We start from the raw sequence: 22,492 nt of genomic DNA, 5'->3' as shown, positions 1-22,492 counted from the left end.
GAGATGTACAGGAAGTGGAAAGAAGTCCAGGCCACTAAGGATGAGTACAAACAAGTAACAAGGAAATGCAGGGATGGCATTAGGAGGGCAAAAGCTGAGAATGAGCTGAGGTCAGCTAGGGACACTAAAAGCAATAAAAAACATTATTCAGGTATGTGAGTAGCGAAAGACACAGTGGCACAGCTCCGCAATGGAAATGGAAATGGAAAAATATTATAGTTATAGAAAATAAAAAAATACTTTAAAAAAAGGAAATGGAAAAATGGTAACAGAGGACAAAGAAAAGGCAGAGGTGCTCAATTCCTGTTTTAGTTTAGTCTTTTCCAATAAGACAGACTGTGAACTTCCAAACAACTTGGAAGTGCACATGGGGGGGGGGACAGGATTGCAGCTGGAGATTGATTCAAAAAATAGTCAAGGAATACCTTACCATCTTGAACAATTTCAAATCTCTAGGGCCAGATGACCTGCATCCGAGAGTACTGAAGGAACTGACTGAACAACTCTCAGAAGCACTGTCCATTATTTTCTTGAAATCATGGGAAACGGGGGGAAGTACCAGAGGATTGGAGGTAGCCCAATGTTGTCCCTATCTTCAAAAAGTGGAAAAAAGAGGAACCTGGGAACTACAGGCCAGTCAGCTTGACTTCAATCCCCGCAAAATTCTGAAACAGATCATAAGCCAGTCATTGTGCAAGCACCTAGAAAACAATGCAGTAATAACTGGAAGCAAACACAAGTTTGTCAAGAACAGATCCTGCCAAACTAATTTGATCTCATTTTTTGATCATGTCAATTTCCTGATATACCGAGGGAATGCTGTAGATGTACTATATCTTGACTTCAGCAAAGCTTTTGATAAAATGTCCCATGATATCCTGATTAGCAAGATAACTAGGTGTGGGCTGGATAGATCAAGTGTCAGGCGGATCCACGGCTACAGAATTGTGAGAGAGTGATGATTAATGGGTCCTTCTCTAACTGGGAGGTGGTCACAAGTGGGGTACCCGAAGGCTCAGTCCTGGGCCTGGTGCTCTTCAATATCTTTATTAATGACTTGGATGAGAGTGCAGATGATGCTTGTCAAACTTGCAGATGATACAAAATTGGGCAGAATAGCCTAGAAGACATAAACAAAATTCAAAATGACCTTGGTAGGCTGCAGCTGAGGCTGGCTGAAACCAACAGAATAAAATTTAACAGGGATGAGTGCAAAGTACTGCACCTCGGAAAAAGTAACTAATTGCACAGTGACAAGATGGGGGATACCTGCCTCAGCAAAAATATGACCGAGAAGGATCTTGGAATTGTCATAGATCATAAGCTAAATATGAACCAACAGTGATGGGGCTACAAAAAAGCCAAATGCTATTTTAGGCTGCATTAACAGAAGTACCGTATTTTTCGCACCATAAGACGCACTTTTTTCCCACAAAACGGGGGTGGAAAGTCTGTGCATCTTATGGAGCGAAGAGAACAGATTATATTTTCCCGTTTTCTTCTAAAAAATTGGTGCGTCTTATGGAAAGGTGTGTCTTATGGAGCGAAAAATACGGTAGTTTCCAAATCCGGCGAGGTGCCAGTCCCCCTTTATTCAGATCTGGTTAGGCCTCACCTTGAGTATTGTGTCCAGTTCTGGACACCACACTTCAAGAAAGATGCTAACAAATTGGAACAAGTTCAGAGGACGGTGACATGGATGATCAGGGAGCCTGAAACATTATGAGGATAGGCTAAAGTAATTGGGCATGTTTAGCCTTGAGAAAAGAAGGCTGAGGGGTGATAGCATTTTTTAAATATTTGAAAGACTGTCATACAGAGGAGGGACAAGATCTGTTCTCAATCATCCCAGAGTGAAGGACACACAACAATGGGCTCAAGTTAAAGGAAGCCAGATTTCGGTTGAATATCAGGAAAATCGTCCTAACTGGTTGGGCAGTACAACAGTTGAATCAGTTACCTCGAGAGTTGGTGAGTGATCCAACACTGGAGGCATTCAAGAAACAGATAATCATCTTGCAGATATGCTTTGATTGTATTCCTGCATTGAGCAGGGGGTTGGACTTGATGGCCTTGTAGGCCCCTTCTAACTTCACTTTTCTATGATTCTATAATTTACCAGCTGGAAATTTTAAATGCTTAGGTTTGCTAGAATGGGAAGGGTGCTAGACCTAGTTAGGTAATAAATAACTACATGTCATCAAATCAATTGTGACTTATGGTGACCCTTTCCAGGATGTTCTAAATACAAGTACTGAAAAATGGTTTACCATTCCCTTCTTCTAGGGGCATTCTGGGACAATACATCTTGCCCAAGGCAACCCTGATTCTTCTCCAGGTAGCTTAAGTAGAACACTGGCTTCCAAGACTCTGGCTCCACAGCCAGATACGCAACTCACTGAGCTATCTCACTAGCTATTTGATAGTAACGTTAATTAATCTTCTCTTATGTCCCATTTACCAACCATTACGTTGCAATTAATTAAATCAAATAGCTTTAATGATGCTTTTTTAAAGGTCAAACTACAACTGCTTCAGTTCTTATGCTTGAAATTGTTTTTTCTCACTGCTTTCATTATTTTCCAGTTTTCACCATTTTGTCTGATTGCAATACATTTTAAATTGGTTTTATTTTTATATTCTTCTGGCTTAGAAGTCACTTGCCATGTGTCAGCTACAGAAAAATGAAGTGGCTAGAAACAAAGAACCCATTTTTTCTTTATGGTTTAACTGAATTATTAATACTATTTTTAAAAAAACAGTCCCACTTCAGTTCCTGATTCTTACACTGAATAGCTACATTTAAAAATCAGAACTAAATATACATTTCTAAGACAACTCCCTCCCTCACCTCCACAAGTATCTGAAAAAATCATAGTACTCCTGACATAATATAACAAACTGTTCAAAACTGTATCAGCTGTGGTCTCAGTGATGTAGTATGCTCAATATTTCGAATAAAAATATCATTTCACATCAGTAAAATTAAATACTATTTTATTAAGCCAACTCTTAATTGTATGTGAGCAGCTAAAAGATTACATATTAATCAGTACATAATATAACAAATTTACAATGATCCAATATAAAATTATCTATCTGCTTCCAAACTGATAATATTCACTTTCTCAAAACCCAAATATTCAGTTTTTAATAACTTTTACTGACAGAGGGAAATAACTGAAATTAAGTTCACTACTTGCTTTTCTCTGAACATTTTTATTAGGTTTCTTAGCCAATAAATATTCAGTATGAATTGCAACTTACCATCTCAAGTATATAGCAAACATTTCTTACATGAGCAGCTTTATCTCAGTGTTGAATCATAAATAATTCTTTAAACAATTAAAAGATACCTTATTCTCTTTACAAAAAGAAAGAGAAGGCAATAAATAATTAGAAAATGTGCAGCTCAAAGCCTGCTAAAATTTGAACAACTTCACATAATCACAAAATAATGGACAAAAGGCTTTCAGGTCCATCAAAATCAGCCCCCTTGAACCAAGAACAATTTATTGAAAGAATGACTGCCAGATGTTCATCCTGCCTAATCTAAATTATCTGTGACAAAATAAAAGGGGGGAAATAATTTTGGTACTTGTATTAATTGTTAACATCTTCACAATTACTATACTATGCTACAGTACACTATACTATACATTTATGTATGTATGTATGTATGTATGTATGTATGTATGTATGTATGTATGTATGTATGTATGTATGTATGTATGTATTTATTTATTTATTTATTTATTTATTTATTTATTTATTTATTTATTTATCTTATATGCCACCCACACTACCCAAAGATCTCTGGGCAGCTTGAATTCACGTAACCTTGAATTATCATTGTCTTAAATAGCAATGCAGGGATGTAAAAGCCTCTTATGCAGATGAAGAAGAATACTTCGATTACAGCATTGATTTCTGTTAGAGCAGTAATTTATTGTATCCCTTCATGTCAATAACAGCGAGGGAGAAGGCAAAAGATGCAATACAGAGTAAGTAAAGATTTGCTCAGGGGCAGTTTTCCCACATACCAATTAGTAACACTAATACTGTACCAAAGGTTCCATGCCTTACAGAACAATGTTCTGTATCTGACAGGGAATACATTGCTCATGTCATGCTACGAGAACAGGCCAAGATCACTAAAATCTCCCTTAAATTACATAGCTAAGAGGTTTCTTACACAACAGCTAAACAGAAAAGATACACTATGTAGCCATATACAGTAGTTAAGATATTTTGCTAGATCTTTAAACCTTTTACCTTTCTTGCACAACCGACCGAACACTGTCTCCTTTTTTTTTTTTTTTTTACAGCTAAGCATCAATTAAAATGTTATGGCTCACTATTTAAACCTCAGACACTAGGTGTCTACTACATAAGAACTTATCAAAATAAGGTTGAAGCAAAATACTGTATAGAGGTCATTTAGACTCTTATAAAATCAAAGTGTTCTTACCAAGTGACCATTAAGAAATATAAGTGTAAAGACTTATCACTACACTGTGTTATTAAGTTAAGACAGCTTCTCAAAATTATTGTGCTACACCCAGGATCAGTCCTTCAGAGATGGCAGAACTTTTTCATATCATTTTTTTTTTCAAATCAAATAGCTAGGAAGCAGAATAAGAAAGTAATCTTCAGTGATTCCCTTCTCCTTGTTCCATCATGGAAGCACAGGTGGCGTCGGTAGTCCGCTCCGCCTTTTTTCACCTTAGGCGGATAGCCCAGCTGCAGCCCTACCTTGATTTGGGGGCGCTCACCATCTTGGTACATGCGCTCGTAATCTCAAGATTAGACCACTGTAATGCGCTCTACGTGGGGCTCCCTTTGAGGCTGCTGCGGAAACTACAGGTGGTGCAGAATGCGGCAGCCAGATTACTTAGTGGAGTGAGGAAATTCCAACATATCTCACCCACTCTGGCCGCATTGCATTGGCTGCCCATACGATTCCGCATCGACTTCAAAGTGCTGTCGCTTACGTACAAAGCCCTAAACGGTTTAGGGCCTCGATATCTGGTGGAACGCCTACTCCCACCAAGTTCTACCCGTGTCACTCGTGCGAGCCAGGAGGTGAGGTTGAGGAGCCTAACGCCGAGGGAGGCCCGGAAGGAGAAGACAAGAAATCGGGCCTTCTCAGCGGTGGCTCCTCGCCTCTGGAACAATCTCCGTCCTGAGATTCGCGGGTCTCCCTCACTGGGTATCTTTAAGAAACAATTGAAGACATGGATGTTTGGGCAGGCCTTTCCATCATATTCCTCTTGACCTCCTTCTTCCCTCTTTACTGTTCCTGTTTTGCACTCTATGTAATGTATTGTAGTGTTTTTACTAATTAGAATTGTTTATTTATATTGTTACTGTATTTTATTGTTGTTAGCCGCCTAGAGTGGTCCTCACCGACCAGATATGCGGGGTATAAATTAAATTAATAATAATAATAATCATGTGTCTTTCTCCTGTGTAAAACTACTCTGAAAGATTGAAAAATTTTCCAGAACACCATGAGAGGTGGCAGTGAGTGACACAAGGAGAGAAAGGAAATTAGCACTGTTTCCTCCCACTGGCTGCAGCATCATGACCAGAATTCTGCTCAAGGAGTCCTCCCATTGATGGAAGGAAATGCTGGATCTAAACTATTTTTTTTTTACTGTTTCAAATCTAACCACTCAAGAGTAGCCCCTGACTCTTCTACACTAGATACCTAAGTCTCTGAAACTACTGACCACTGTTCCATGTAATGACAGCCTCTCAATGAAGTGTCAAGAATTCCATGTAGGTCCTTGTCATTACACTTCTTGCAGCAGTTTCTCAGAAAGCAACCTTTTTGGGGCTGAGCTGACTAGTCTTAGTCTTACGTTAAGACTACACAAGTCCTTAATGATGGCTTGTTTTCCAGTGTTACATCCCAGTTTGCCCTCTTACGTCGTCTATTTCATAACTCCTTACTCAAAGGACTGTTGCCTAAAGACTAGTACCAACATCAATACTGATAGTTGTTATATGCTGTAAATACATTTCCAACCAATCATTAACAGCTCTTCTCAGGTTTTGCAAATTCAAGGCAGCCTTTTCCTTTATATTGTAAAAGTACAAAAAATCTTCAGTAAAACATCTAGAGTGGTGCATGCTAGAAAAGCCCAAACAGCACAGAACATACTCAGTGGCCACAGAATGTTGGGTAACTGCTGAAGAGAAATAGAACATCAAGTAGCAGGGGGATCAGAATACAACTTCCACAGCACAACTGACTGGAATCCACTTCTCCCTTAAATTGAATCGGTCTGAACAGCAAAGTTTTGGTTACACACATTTTTAAATAAATAAATAAATATTTCAATGAATAAATAAATAATAAATATTTGATATATATTGAGCTCCTGGTCACCCAGAATCCCATGAGTTCAACACTGAAGGCATCAAAATGGTCTACTAGCCCCCAAACACAACATGTCTAATTCAACATTATTTATTTATTTATTTATTTATTTTATTTATTTTATTTCTATCCCGCCTATCTAGTCGTACTAGACCACTCTAGGCGGCTTACAACAAACAACAACAACATAATTTTAAAACATTACAATTTAAGAAAGATAGAAATTAAAAAGATATAGAGAGAAAATCGTCAGGAGTTTTCTGTTGGAAAGGCCCGCTTATACAACAGCGTTTTTAGTTGTTTCTTGAACATGCCCAGCGAGGGAGCCGCGCGAATCTCAGGAGGTAAGTTGTTCCAGAGGCGAGGAGCCACCGCCGAGAAGGCCCTATTTCTGGTCTTTTCCTTCCGGGCCTCTCTCGGCGTTAGGCTCCTCAGCCTCACCTCCTGGCTTGCACGAGTGACACGGGTAGATCTTGGTGGGAGAAGGCGTTCCATCAAGTATCAAGGTCCTAAACCGTTTAGGGCTTTGTAAGTAAGCATCAAGACTTTGAAGTCGATGCGGAATCGGATGGACAGCCAATGCAATGCGGCCAGAGTGGGGGAGATATGTTGGTATCTTCTCACTCCACTGAGTAATCTGGCCGCAGCATTCTGCACCACCTGTAGTTTCCGCAGCAGCCTCAAAGGTAGCCCCACGTTGAGCGCATTACAGTGGTCTAATCTTGAGATTACAAGCGCATGCACCAAAGTGGTGAGAGCCCCAACATCAAGGTAGGGTCTAGAACAGAAGGACCTGTAAGGCTCATTACACACATTGTGAACACTATGGTACATAGAACTTTTGTGTGTGTGTGTGTGTGTGTGTGTGTGTGTGTGTGTGTGTGTGTGTGTGAGTGAGAGTGAGAGTGAGAGAGAGAGAGAGAGAGAGAGAGAGAGAGAGAGAGAGAGAGAGAGAGAGAGAGAGAGAGAGAGAGAGAGAGAGAGAGAGTTTATGCTTTGTAGTTATGTTTTTGGGGACCTAAGAGTTACACATGGATTTTGAACTTTATGGGGATCTGGCAACCCCTAAATCCAGAGTTGCTGAAGGGAGAAGTGTAGTAAACACAGCAACTTCGTGCTCAACGTGTCACTTGTCATCACCTAAAGCATGATTTTGAAGAAAGTCAAGAGGATCTTAATCCAGTTTGCAATGAATGAATTAAAAAACAGTTGACATGAGAAGTTTCAAAAGCTGTATCACATCACTGAATAAGCCATCTGTTGTGGAATTTTACAAACCAAGGGCACACCATACTGTCAGATAAAACAGCAGCACAAGGTATAATTTGTTAATTCCACTCATCTTTACAACAGGCTCTGCCCACACTGAAGAAGTTCATGGAGGCAGATATGAATGAGCCCAGAAAGGTGACCTTCACTTATTAATAATGCTGTCAAAATTCAAAAAATGTATTTGATTCAGGATTGTAAGAAACATCATACATATCCTTGCACAGAAATACAGGAGGATGAGCTTCACTGTCCCATCAAGAGTATCTGGATTAATATAACGGGTGAAAAATAAAAGGAACATGTTAGTTGAAGTCTACTACTGACCGCCTAATCAAGGAGAAGATACAGATGAAACCTTTGAAAAACAAACTGCAAGAATTTCAAAGAGACACAATGTAATACTAGGGAGATCAATTATCCTGATATTTGTTGGGAGTAGCCACAAATGTATGCTGGATTTGGAGAAAGCCAATTTTAATGAACTCAGGACAATGATAAGTAAGTTCCCATATCAGGAAATCTTAACAAGAAAAGTACTGTAGTTCAATATGGGTGGAATTTTGGAATTTTCTTAAAAAGGAAATTCCAAAGGCACAACTACAAACAATTCCAACAAGAAAAAAAGGTGGAAGACAGCAACAAAGATGAATGTGGCTTCTCAAAAAGCTCAGAGAGGACCTGAAAACAAAAATGACACATATAGGAAGTATAAGGAATGCCAGGTCACAAAGAAAGAATACAAAGACATAGCAAAGAATTGCAGGGATAGAGAGAGTGACAAAGGCAAAAGCTGAAAATAAGCTGAGATTGACAAGAGACACAAAAAGCAAAAAAAAAAGTATTCTTCAGGTACATGCGTAGCAAAAGACAGAAAACCAGCTACTCAGTGCTGATGGGAAAATGGTAACAGATGATAAAAAAAGGCAGAACTGATCAATTATTACTTTAGCTTGGCCTCTGCCCCCCCTCCAAAAAAAAGTTTATGACCCTCCTGGCAAACTGAAGTACAAGTGGAGGGGATAGAATAACAGCCTAATAAACAAATGACCAAGGATTATTTTATTACTATGAATGAGTTCAAATCTCCAGGGCCTGATTATCAGTGAAGTGCCAGATGACTGGAGGACTAACATTATTCTTATCTTGAAAACAATGCAGTAATAACCATAAACCAACATAAATTGGTTAAGAACAAGTATTTCCAGACTAATCTTATCTCATTTTTTGATCAGCTAACTTCCCTGGTAGGCTGTGGGAATGCTAAAGACTGGGGTGCCCAAACTTTTTCACACCACAGACCGGCTGGGGAAGGCGGGGCACCCCCGTGCTCATATGCATATGCAAACAAGTGCACGCTCTCTCTCGCACAAACGAGTGCACATTCGTGAGCATGAAAAAACGATGGTGCGGCACTTGTGCATGTATGCACGTGCTCATGTGCATGCACAAATGGCAGTGTGGCACTTGTGCGGGCGCACAGGTGCTCATTCGCATGCACAAACAGCAGCATGGCGCTTGTCAAGGTGCGCTTGCGCTCGTGTGCATGCACAAACAGCAGTGTGGCACTCGAACAGGCATGCTGGAGCACGTGCACATGCGCGAATCAGCTGTGTGGAGGTGAGTGCATGTGGGTGGTAGGGCAGGAGGTCTACCTCCGCGGCCCAGTCCAGCTCAGGCCACAGACCAGCACCAGGGGTTGGGAACCTCTGCTATAGACATAATATATCATGACTTCAGGAAACCTTGTGACAAAGTGCCCCATGATATTATGATTAGATAGCTAACTAGGTGTGGGTTGGGTAGAACTATAATAGGAACCCTGTTTTTATTGGGGAAACATTCCAAGACCTACTGCAGATGCAGAAACAGCAGATATAGCAAACACTATGTATAGCATATTGTGTTTTCCCGAAAATAAGACAGGGTCTTTGTCACATTCCCACCTGTCCCTTGGTTTTTTCACCAAGCAAAGGGCACAAGCTATGTGTCGTGTCGCTGCCACCAGTTGATTACATCAACGTTATGTATTATTAATAATAGAGGTCCAGGCAACGTGTCATTTTAAATACAACCAAATAGAAGGCGATGAAGGTACAGTGGTGCCTCGCTTAACGATTGCCTCGTTTAGTGATGAATTCGCATAACGATGTGTTTTTTTAGAAAATAATATGCACCGTATAATGATGTTTCCTATGGGCGATTTTTGCTTAGCGAAGTTTGGGACCATGCTTCACATAACGAATGCGATTTTAGGTCCCCTGCTTCACTTAACAATGTTTTTTTTTCAATTAAAAAAGTGTCTTAGAAGGGTCAAAAACGGTTCTAAATGCTTGGATTCGTTAGAGGACCCCTTAAGTCATGTGCAAACCTGATTTGGCTTTGATCTGACTTTTCGTTAATTTTTTGTGAATTTTTTTTTTTGGCCCATAGGAACCAATGGGCCTGTCAAAATCTGACAGCTCCATGCTTTCCTATGGGGGAGAAAACAATTTTTTCTTCCCCCATAGGAAATAATGGAGCTGTCAGATTTTGACAGCTGTCAAAAGTTGGGGGGAAAAAATTCACCATTAATTAACGAAAAGTCAGATCAAAGCCAAATTAACTTTTGCATCCGTTTTAGAGGGTGCAGAAGCTAATCCAAGCATTTAAAACCATTTTTGACCCTTTTATGACACACTTAATTTTGCAAAAATTGACTTCGCAAAGCCATTGAAATGTATTGAGTCAGCTACAATACATTCCAATGGAGGAAACATTGTATTGTTTAACGATGTTTCCTATGGGTTTTTTCGCTTAAGGACGGCAATCCGTGCCTATTGGAACAGATTAACCGGTTTCCAATGCATTCCTATGGAAAATGGTGTTTCGCATAATGATGTTTCACATAACGTGTTTTTTTTAACCAATTAAAATCGTTATGCGAGGCACCACTGTACAATCAATGTCTTTAACTATTAACCAAACATCCCACTTCATCTACCCTCAACCGCCAACTCTCTCTCTCTATCCACCCCAAACTTCCAAACTACAATCTCTCCAACTCTCAAACACCCAAAACTTCAATCTAATCTCTCCTCCCCCTGCAGAGACTCTTATATCTCATGACTTTGCCTCCCCAGCACTCTCATTGGTCCATGCAGATAACATATTACTATTCCTGACCTGGGCAGTTGCCACACTCCTCCCCCCCTTAATAGGTTTGTGATAGGAGAGGAAACTTAACAGTTTGCCCTCATAAACAAAAGAAAATACATGGAAGAATATTAACCTTTTACATTACAGTCAACCCTCGACTTACAAACTTAATCCATTCCGGAAGGAAGTTTGTAAATTGAAAAGTTCGTAAATCGAATCAGCATTTCCCATAGGAATGCACTGAAAACTAATTAATCTGTTCCGGCTGTTTTTTGTTCTCAGGTTGAGGGGTGGTTTGTAACTCGAATCATTAGTTCCCATAGGAACTAATGCAAAGCCGGTTAATCCGTTCCTACCACTGGGGGCAGAATTTTTTTCTTTTTTTCCTTTTAACCTAAGATGACTTAGGCTAACAAAAGAGGAAAAAAAAGAGCGAGGGAAGGAGTGAACAGACACCTTTTCAACAGAACACCTTGAAAAGCAACTTTTCAGCCAAGACAAGCACCTTCTGGGAAAAACCAAGCATCTTTCAGACAACAGATCACCTTGAAAAGCACCTTTTCAATCAAGACAAGTCAATACAAGCACTTTTTGAAGAAAAAGGGGGCAGCAAAGGAGGGAGGGAACACCTTTTAAAATACAAAAATAAAAAAATTAAAAGCCAAAAAATAAAAATACAGTCTGTACAGCACTGTACCAGGCAATACCAGGCAGTACCAGGCAGTCTGAAGACTGCCTCCAAATCCATTCTCAAAATGCTGGGAAGAGCGAGGAAGCAGACAGGCACCCACTTCACTGGCCAACGGTTAACTGAAAGTTCAAATTTTGCGCTTTCCCCACCTCCTCCATGTTTTTTTTCAGTTCGTAACTCGAATCTAAGTTTGCAAGTTGAGTCAATATTTTTCTATCAGAGTGGTTTGTAAGTTGAAATGTTTGTAACTAGGGCCGTTTGTAAGTCGAGTTGACTGTACTAAAAATATATTACTTACATTGCTAAGAATTACATTGCATTACTCTTAGTTTATTAATATCCATCTTAGTTTATTAATATCCAAGCAAATTTTGCACTTTAAGCATATTCCATAACTATTACACAAACAGAACAGTTACTACTGAACTCAGATAAAAACAAAGAATTTTCTCTAGTCATTTGGCCTTCAAGACAAGGTGTCAGCAACCACATTCTGGGTCCCTTTTATGCTGCGGATTTCAATGTCAAAGTTTTGCAGAATCAGTGCCCATCTCATCAATTTGCTGCTGTTGGCTCAAATAGTCCTTAGCCATAGAAGAGGTCTGTGCATAGGACAAATCTTCTTCCCAAATGTACGGCTTCAGCTTTTGCAGCGCCCATATGATAGCTAGACATTCTTTCTTGATGGTAAATAAATGTTTCTTACCAGGATGGAGTTTCTTGCTGATGTACATTACTGGATGTAGACTCCCATTGTTGTCTGCTCAGCACAGCATGACTCCCAGTCGCACGTTCAACACGTGTAGATGATGAACGAATCCCAGTGCAATAAGGACAGGTCCTGAAGTCAGCGCCCTTTTCAGACGATCAAAGGCTACCTGGCACTCTGACATACCCTGGATGTTTTCAGCTTGCTTCTTTCAGGTTAAGTTTGTTTTCTTTTTTGGTTAGTGGCTTCATTTTCTCAACCGTGTGTGCTCCAAATACATCTTTGTGTGCCTTTTCCAAAATAATTTCCTGGTATTTAACCAGTACAATTAACTGTTTGTGAGGTCCTTCTCCTCCCCTATGAGAAGTCATTAAAACCTCTCTATATAATAAATCTTTTTCCACACAATACCTCTCTGGATGTTTAGGGGTCAGTGGAATGGGATTCTCATTAATTTTTCCGAAGCAATCAGTTAAGGAGCTATCTTCTTTCTGTTCCTTAATAAAAGAGGAACTCTTGGAATTTCTCAACAGTACTAAATCAGTTGTCTCCCTTATTTCAGGATGTTCCCCTAAAATGGGTCTTTCATCAGTAGTTTCAGTGGTTTCCTCAGTGGCTTCAATCGGCCTCCCCTGAGAGCAGGTTACCATTAAAACACTCTGCACATGCTTAGATAAATCTAAGCCAATCAGAGAAGGAGCTGGGATTTGATCTGACACTGCTACTTTCCATATACCAGACTACCCACGGTACTTCAATGCCACTCTAGCCATGGGCAGAACTACACAGCCTGAACTTATGCCTTTGAAAGCGATGTTCTGTTCCAACATATTCTCTTTAGGAATAATGTCTGGGTGACAAATAGTTCTTTCAGAACATGTATCTCTTATACCTAAATACTTTATGTTGTCAATAAAAATTATTTCCCCAGAGCTCTTCAATAAATCTTGATTACACTTGATAAAAAAGCATTGCATGATGGGCTGATGATAAGTATTGAGCCTTTCCCAGAAAAAAATTGAGCTAGAAAGCTGTAACTGCGACATTATTCTACATATAGTGGACCCTCAACTTACAGACGGCTCGACTTGCAGACTTTGAGTTACAGACTTCTCTGGCCGCAAAATTTAGGTTCAACTTGCAGCCGGAGACTCGACCTACAGACCAGAAAAAAACCAAAATGGAACAAAAATGGAACAAAAATGGCCAGTTACAGATTAATCGGTTTTCAATGCATTGTAGGTCCATGGAGACTCGACCTACAGACTTTTCGACCAGCAGCCACTGTTCCAATACAGATTAATTCCGTAAGTAGAGGGTCCACTGTATTCCCCCAGGAAGTCAATGCACTTGTGACATCTGTCCTGCAGCTTCTTAAGTCCCTGCAAATAAAATTCTTCCGACTGCTGGTGTAAACACACATTTGCAGCATTAGTTCCTTTGTCTCAGGATCATCATAGCAGATCCAGGTCTCATCACCAGTTACCAGTTTGCCCAGGAAATCTGACTCATTTCTTGCAAAATGTTCCAAAACAGCCACCAATGACTCCAGACGTTTCCTCTTTTGTTCAGTTGTCAAAAGTTTGGGGATCCATTTGCTGCCAGCCTTCTCACTTCCAAGTTGTTGTGGATAATGACACCAACTGTAGCGAACGGCCCTGCCCTCACCTGTCTGTCACAGCTGAACAGTGGAGTAGGAGCCAATGAGAGGACAGAAGGTGGAGCCAGGGGGGGAGGGGGCTGGATATAAAGGCTGGTGTATGGAGCCTGTGAGAGAGATTCTGTGAGTGAGAGACAGTGTGAAACTTAAAAGTGAACTTAGAGTGAGTTAGAGGTCTGTAAGAATGCTGAATGGAACAGAGAGTTATTAGAGATTTAAAGTCATAGTAGGACTGATACAAATACAAGTGATTAGCAACCTGTGGTTTACTTATCGAATATTAATCATATGTTAACTTCTCTAATCTAATAAGAGAGTTAAGTTTCAAAACCACACATGTCTCCTTGATTAAATGGTATTGAAGCAGCAATACCTGGTGGCAGCGAAGAAGGAGGAAGAGTGAGAACCTCGTGAAGGCCTGGGGAATAGGGACTTCAGAGGGGATCGCCACACTAACTCTTTCACTTGATATTCTCAGATATATAGTAATACTTTTAGCTGACATCCGGCGGTCCTCCATGATCACGTCATGGATGGCTTTCACATTTGCAGACACAGAGACAGAAACAAGCCTTCCACTGAGTTTCTCACTTTCAACGCCAAAATGGCCAGTTTTAAAATTGCAACATAACGTTTAACTGTTGCATATGAAGGGCCGCTGTCACCCATATTTTGTGACATTTCATCATGGATCTGCTTTGCACCTTTCCCTTGGAGAAACAGGAACTTGATTATGGCCCTATGTTCTTCCACACTGAACTTTTCTGGAGGTGCTGCCATGTTCACTTTGGACCTGAACATGAAAGATAAGTTAAAATCATAGATAGTTGATTTTTGCATCATTGAATACAGACAAATCAGCCAATACACCCTGCAATTTATAGTTTCCTAGCTCAATTTTTTCTGGGAAAGGCTCAATACTTATCAGCACCCCCTCGTATCACTTTAGCCTCAGAAGCTCTGGGCACTCTGCCAAGTCCATTGCCTTAGCAACAGGACTGCCACTGGTAGCTTCAGCTGCCGAAAGCTAAAGGAGAAATACTTTCTTAGGCTGATTGTAATTTCCATTTTTAGGCTGACTGAAATTTTTATTCTTTTGAGTTTCACATTGGGAAAAAATGCCCTGGTTTACTACAAGCATAACATTGTTTATTTGCTCTATGTTCAGCGTGAAGGGATCTATTAATTTTTCCCTCATAACTATATGATTTCAGGACTCTGCTCTGGGAATTAGGGTTTTGCTTTAAAATGGCTTCCCTTAGCTTGAGCATGACTGGATTTACTGTCGTCCCACACTTTTCTACCAAATTTTACTTCAGAAAATCAAGGAACTCTGATCCCACTAATAGAATCAACATATTCAGATGTTTGTAGCATGTTTTTAGGATCCTTGTCCTTGACCAGATAAGGCAATTCCCCTGGTAAAATTGAATAACATTGTTCTAACCCAAACACATTTTTCATTTGGTCTAAGTAGGTGACATGCTCTTGCTCCAACCACTTATTAAGACACTGAGTTAAACATGCTCCAAGCTGGGCAAAAGACTCTTCAGGTTTCTTTGAAATTCCGCAACATTTTCTTCTGAGGTGCTCTGAATTAATCTCAAATCTGGAATACACCATCTTTCTATAAGCTCAAAATCTCTAGCTTGTTCAAGAGGTATCTGTGAATAGATCTAATAAAACACCCCCATCCGTGACCTTAAAATCATCATCCTCTCATCATCTTTAACCCTGAAGTCCCAACAAACTCTCTTAAAAGAAATCAGGAAAGATTGAGGACAATCTGCATTCCAGTATTGGGGAAATTTCTTTATGTTGATTTTTGAGGGATTTACCACACTGGAATTATTATTATTATTATTATTATTTTGAGCTACTAATTCCAATTTCTTCATCTCTGTTTGGAATTGATTTTCCCTTTCTCTTTCTTTGATTTTTCTCTTTCCAATTCTTGCTCAAATTCCCTTTTCCTTTCAAGTTCTCTGTGCTCAAATTCTTTTTCTTTCAAGTTCTGATTTTTTCCAAGTCTAATTGGTTTTTTCTTTTTCCATTTCTAATTGGTTCTTCAGAGCTTGCTCCTCTAATTGGTTTTTCATAGCCAGCTCCTTCAGTTAAAATTCTTGTTCTAGCTTCCATTTTTCAAAATCTTGGGAGCTTTGGATATTTTCTCCCTCTGAGACAATTATTACTAAGCCCTCAGTTTCTTCTTCACTCTGAAGTTGAGGATTCCGATTTCCCTCAGTACCCTGGGGGTCAACCTGTGTCTCCATAACCAACTTTTTGCTTCGTTTGGGCAGCATAAATACAATTCCTTATTAAACTAGACTGGTTCTTTTCCCTCGCACAAGCCTTCCGTTCAGTGGCTTTCCTTATAACTAGGTTGCACTTTTCCAAGCAGCTCACCTCGGCTACTCCCAAGCTCACAACCCTTGCAACAATATTTCTCTCTGGGCGATTCTTGTCTCCAGACACAAGAACAACTCTCTGCTTAGCTTTTCTTTACTTTTAGCTTTTATTATCACCTCAGATCTATCCTGACTTAGGCTTCCACTCTATCCGCTACTGCTCTTTACTCTCAGAGCTCCGGATTTTGAGCTAGTCACTTGGTCTTGTAAATCCTGAGGTAAATTATTTCTCTTATGTATTTTTTCTATATTAGGATTCTCCAGATCTGGGTTCAGAAGCCCCAAGACTAAGTCTTCCACAAGAGTCTAACGGGTAACCACTTCTTACCACAGATACTAATGCCTCCTAGCTAAGAATACCATCAAACTCAAGCCCATTCAATTTTTCACTGGATTATTTTAAATTCCAGTGCTGTGCCATCAATTTGTCACGTTCCGCCTGTCATGTTCTACCCCAAACTTCCAAACTGCAATTTCCCCAATTCTCAAACCTTCAAAATTCCAATCTAATCTCTCCTCCTCCTGCAGAGGCTCTTATATCTTATGACTCTGCCTCCCCAGCACTCTCATTGGTCCATGCAGATAACACATTAATATTCATGACCTGGGTGGATGCCATAGTCTTATGTTAATTTTTGCTCCAAACATGCATTATGGATTTGTTTTTTTCATGTACAACAATCTACATTTATTCAAATACAGTCATGTCATCTTCTTCTAGTTGCTGCACAGTGGTGGAAGGCAGGGCTTCACTTAACTGGGGCTTATTTTTGAGGTAGGACTTATATATATCCTGAAAAATCATAGTAGAGCTTATTTTCAGGTTAGGACTAATTTTCAGGGAAACAGGGTATTCTATGTTCCCCTTCAGTGGCCAGTTCTGGTAATACATCTTAAAAACAGTTTTTTTTAATTAATTTTTTTATTTAATATTTTGAGGCAGCAGATAAGTGACACAAGTGGATACTAATTGCATGGATACGGGAGTTCTATTGTACTCTCAGGTAGAGATACAGTTGATTACAGAATTGAACTAAAAGAGTGCTTATCAATGCCTCTTCCTCAAAATAGGAAAGGGTAACAAGTAGGGTACCATAGGGCTAAGTCCGGGATCTGGGGTTCTTCAAAATTATTAATGACTTTGATGAGGGGAGCAGGCAATGCTTATCAAATTTGTAGATGACATAAAATTGGGTGGAACACTTAATACCCTGGGAAACAAAGAAAATTTTAAAAAGATCTTGATATGCTCAAGCACTGGGCTGAAAACAACAGAATGAAACTGAACAGGAATGAGTGCAAAGTTTTACCTGGAGTAAAAAAACAAAAGCACAGTTACAAAATGGAAGATACTTGTCTCAATAATACTACATGTGAGAAATGTCTTGGAATTATTGTACACTACAAAATGGATATAAGCCAACAGTACAATGTAGCTGCAAAAAAGGCAAAAGCTTTTTAAGGCTACATTAAAAGAAATATAGATTCCAAAACACTTGAAGTACTAGTTCCCTTATACAGCAGTATCTTGGTTTACAAACGCCTTGGTTAACATAATTTTTGGTTTATGAACGGAAATCCATTGAAAATAATGCCTCGGTATATGACTTTTTTCCGCAGTACAAAGGACATTTCCCCAGGATGCATTGTGCTGCTCCTGTTCCTATGGCAAACCGTGTTTCGGTTTGTTTGTTTGTTTGTTTGTTTGCATTATGTAACATTTCAGAGAACACATTAAATTCGTAAACCGAGGTACTACTGTATTCAACACTGGTTAGGCTTTATCTTGAGTACTGTGTTGTTGTTTCAACTTTTTGGTGATTTAAAACATAATTATGCAAACACCACTTTGCTGCCACCCCCAGCAAGTTGGTACTCATTTTACTGACCTTGGAAGGTCAGAATGCTGAGTCAATCTTCAGCCAGCTACCTGTATCAATTGGGATCAAAATCAGGTCAGGAGCGGAGGTTTGACTGAAGAACTAGTTCCCCTCTATTTGGCATTGGTTAGGCCTCATCTGTGTCCAATTCTAGATACTGCACTTTAAAAAGGATGCTGATAAACAGGAACAAATTCAGAGGATGGCAACTGGACAGGGGACTGGAAATTGAGCCCTGTGAGGAAAGACTGAAAGAACTGGACATGTTTAGCCATGAGAAAAGAAGACTGAGGGGAGATATGATAGCACTCTTCAAACACTTGAAAGATTTTCATGTTCTCAATCATCACAGAGTGAATAACACTTAAAAATGGACCCAAGTTACAGGAAGCCAAATTTCAGTTGAATATCAGGAAAAACTTCCTGTTAGAGAAGTACAACAATGGAAACCATTACTTTAGGAGGTGGTGGACATCTCAACACTGGAGGCATTCAAGAGAAAATTAGACAACCATCTGTCTGATATACTTTGATTTAGATTTCTGCACTGATCAGAGGATTCAAATCAATGGCCTTATGGGCCCCTTATTATTCTGTGATTCTACAGGGGCCGATATTGCACAGTTGAAAATGAGATTCTGGTCATAGAAAATGCTAGAGAATATGACAAGCCAGCCAACTCAGAGATGCTGCCTGGGCAGAAAATATAAATGTCCAAAAGTTAATAATAGACAGCGCCCTACTCCTGAAAGATGCAGAAGGGTTATTGTGATGGAGCATGTACTTGGAAAGGCACCAAGGGATTTGTTTACTAACCTGCTCTGGCATATAGGGAACTGTGCTGTTAGCCTGAAGCCTGCACTGAAGATATCCTTGAAAGGTTGCCAAAGCTTATTAAAACCACTGGCTGGCTGCCCATGCAGCTTACTCAGGTGGACACCAGTGTACTGTTTCAAAAAGGTAGAAATAATCAGCTGCAAAGCTCTGGCAGCAAGTATAAAGTAATGAGATGGTATATGGTATGTAATTTCTTACCAGTCTCCCTGACGGAATTAAGACATGGTAAGAAGATGAGCCACCTTGTCACTGTGAACAAATGTAGATGGTATCAAGAGCAGAGCTTTGATTTCAGAATAATGGAGACCAAGAAAGAACTGAACCACATATATTAAAAACCACAATAAATAATAAATGGCTCACTATATTTTTAAAGAATTCCCTTCTCCAGAGAACTGGTATCTTATGAGACTATGGGATCCGTTCTTCATTTTTTTTTTACAAAAATGCAAATTTTATAGTGAGGTAATTAAATTGGGTACAAAGGAAGTCTGAATTCTGATTGAGATGTACATAAACTGGTGTACTTATAATATCTCATCTATTTTAACACTTTACAGAGTGCTTGGAAATAATTTCAGTATTTAATAAGGATTAAATCATGATAAAATATTATCATCTGTATCTGCTAGTCACTGAGAAGAGGGAAGAGCCACTCTTAGATTTTTTAAAATCTAACTGTAAAACAGGGAGGTAAATTATACACATTAAAGGCAGCTATCTCATCGCAATACATACCTTAAATCTGACAGCTCTCATCCTAGATCACTAAGATGTAATTGCCTTATGGGCAACAGTTTCTCAAAATCAAAAGAAACTGAACCAGAAAGGAGGATCTTTTTCAGGAATCCAAGCTGCTAAGACGCCAATTAAAAGATAAAGACTATCCTGCTCATGTTACAGAAAACAGATTTGCTCAGGCCATCCATTCTGTACATACTGACCTCCTAAGAAAGTATAAGAAACAACCTGTAAATCAAGTTAATTGTGTTCTGAATTTTGATCACACCACTGACACATTATGAGATAGCATAAAGAAGGATTTGTACATTTTAAACAATATATATGATTGCCAAGAGAGCCCTCTGAATTCTTTTAAAATACAAAATACTGATTATATCTAAATTAGGGGTGGGTTTGGGAAAAGACAACAGAGACCTTTTAACATCCTGGCTGGTACAACACTCCTACATGGTCACCATTCTTGTAGACATGGTGTTTATTGCATGTAAATCCTGTAAAGGATTTACAGCTGTGAGCTATAGATACTGTCCACACAAGTAACAGTAAGACTGTGGAAAAGGGAAAATGACTGTATACTGAGACTGGGGACACTGGTTTCTAAAGCTTTAAATAAACAAAAAGATTTTCTCTCTCTTCTTTAGCAGTATGTCTTTTTTTATATGCTCGTCTGTAGATTAATCAGAGTGACTCTGAATAACAGCTGTGTAGAGTAGCATCCTAACTAGGGGATCTTTTTCCCACTGTATTGTAATCAATCTGTTAGAGCCGTATACAGCAGCAATCCCCAATCTTTTTGGAACTGTGGACCAGTTGGGGGGATCGGCTCCGTGCACATGGGGGTGAGGGCACCCCCACGCTCTCGGATGGGAGTGTCGCACTCACAGGTGGGCGTTTTGCACTTGAGGGTGGGCATGTCACCCATTGTTGTGTGTCTTGCACTCTGGGATGATTGAGAACAGATCTTGTACCTCTTCTGTATGACAGCCTTTAAAATATTTGAAAAGTGATATCGTATCACCCCTCAGCCTTCTTTTCTCAAGACTAAACATGCCCAATTCCTTGTTCCAATTTGTTAGCACCCTTCTTGAAGTGTGGTGTCCAGAACTGGACACAATACTCAAGGTGAGACCTAACCAGAGCTCAATAGAGGGGGACTACCACCTCGCCGGATTTGGAAACTACACTTCTATTAATGCAGCCTAAAATAGCATTAGCCTTTTTTGTACCCACATCACCCTGTTGGCTCATATTTAGTTTGTGATCTACGACAATTCCAAGATCTTTCTCAGTCATATTTTTGCTGAGGAAGGTATCCCCCAACTTGCAACTGTGCAATTGGTTACTTTTTCCAAGGTGCAGTAGTTTGCACTTATGCCTGTTGATTTTCATTCTGTTGCTTTCAGCCCAGTCCTCCATCCTATCAAGGTCATGTTCAATTCTGTTTCTGTCTTCTAGGGCAGAGGTCCCCAACTTGTCTACGGCCCGGTGTTGGGCAGTGGCCTGAGACGGTTCGGGCCACGGAGACCTCCCACCTCACCCCTGCACATACTTACCCCCACATAGCAGATTTGCGCATGCACATGTAATCCAACACGCCCATGTGAGCGCCGCACTGCTGTTTGCACATGCGCATAAGCACATGTGACCCACCACAGCTTTGCTGAAGTCAAGATATACTACATCTACAGCATTCCATCTATCAGGAAAGTGACCTGATCAAAAAAAGAGGTCAACTTAGTTTGGCAGGATTTGTTCTTGACAAATCCATGTTGACTTCTATTTATTACTGCATTGTTTTCCAAGTGCTTGCAAAATGACCACTCTACGATCTGTAGATAGGGACAACATTAGCCCTCCTTCAACCCACTGGCACCTCCCGTTTCCCATGATTTCGAGAAAATAATGGACAGCACTTCTGAGAGTTCTTAGTTCCTTCACTACTCTCGAATGCAGGTCATCCGGCCCTAGAGATTTGAACTTGTTCAAGGTGGTACGGTATTCATTGACTATTTGTTTATCAATCTCCAGCTGCAATCCTGTCTCCCCCCCCCCCCATGTGCACACAATTTGTTTGGAAGTTCACAGTCTGTCTTATCGGAAAAGACTGAACTAAAATAGGAATTCAGCACCTCTGCCTTTTCTTTGTCCTCTGTTATCATTTTTCCATTTCCATTGCGGAGCTGTGCCACTGTGTCTTTTGCTCCTCACATACCTGAAGAATGTTTTTATTGCTTTTAGTGTCCCTAGCTAACATCAGCTCATTCTCATGCCCTCCTAATGCAATCCCTGCACTTTCTTGTTAGTTGTTTGTACTCATCCTTGGTGGCCTGGACTTCTTTCTACTTCCTGTACATCTCTTTTTTGGTTTTTCAGTCGTCGTCCCCCCCCCCCCGAGCTTTTTGTGAAGCCACATTGGCCTTTTTTGCCACCTCCCCCATTTTTTATTTGTTGGAATTGTTTGTAGTTGTCCCTTTAGAATTTCTTTTTTTTTAGAAGCTCCCACCCTTCTTGGGCCCCTTTTCTTGTTAGGATCTCCTGCCATGGGACCTCACTTACCCTTGTTCTGAGATTATTAAAACTGGCTTTTTAAGATCCAGCAGACCTGTGTGGCTACACTCTGCTTACGTTTTCTTTGAAATCAAGAATTCTAGAAGGACACTGTCACTCTCGCCTAGAGTTCCCCTTACTGCCACTTCCCCCACCAAGTCATCTCTGTTGGTCAGAATCAAGTAAAGGATAGCAAATCCTCTAGTTTCTTTCTCCACTTT

At 40.0% G+C, this 22,492-nt stretch overlaps 1 protein-coding gene across 48 annotated transcripts in view; it reads right to left on the bottom strand.

The window, feature by feature from the left end:
- Positions 1-22,492, bottom strand: part of GPHN (gephyrin) — a 454,199-nt gene that overhangs the window by 411,067 nt on the left and 20,640 nt on the right. The window lies entirely within an intron of this gene.

This window comes from Pogona vitticeps, chromosome 1 (genome assembly GCF_051106095.1).
Source record: "Pogona vitticeps strain Pit_001003342236 chromosome 1, PviZW2.1, whole genome shotgun sequence".
NCBI classification, from domain to species: domain Eukaryota; kingdom Metazoa; phylum Chordata; class Lepidosauria; order Squamata; family Agamidae; genus Pogona; species Pogona vitticeps.
This window is presented reverse-complemented; position numbering and strand designations above follow the sequence as displayed.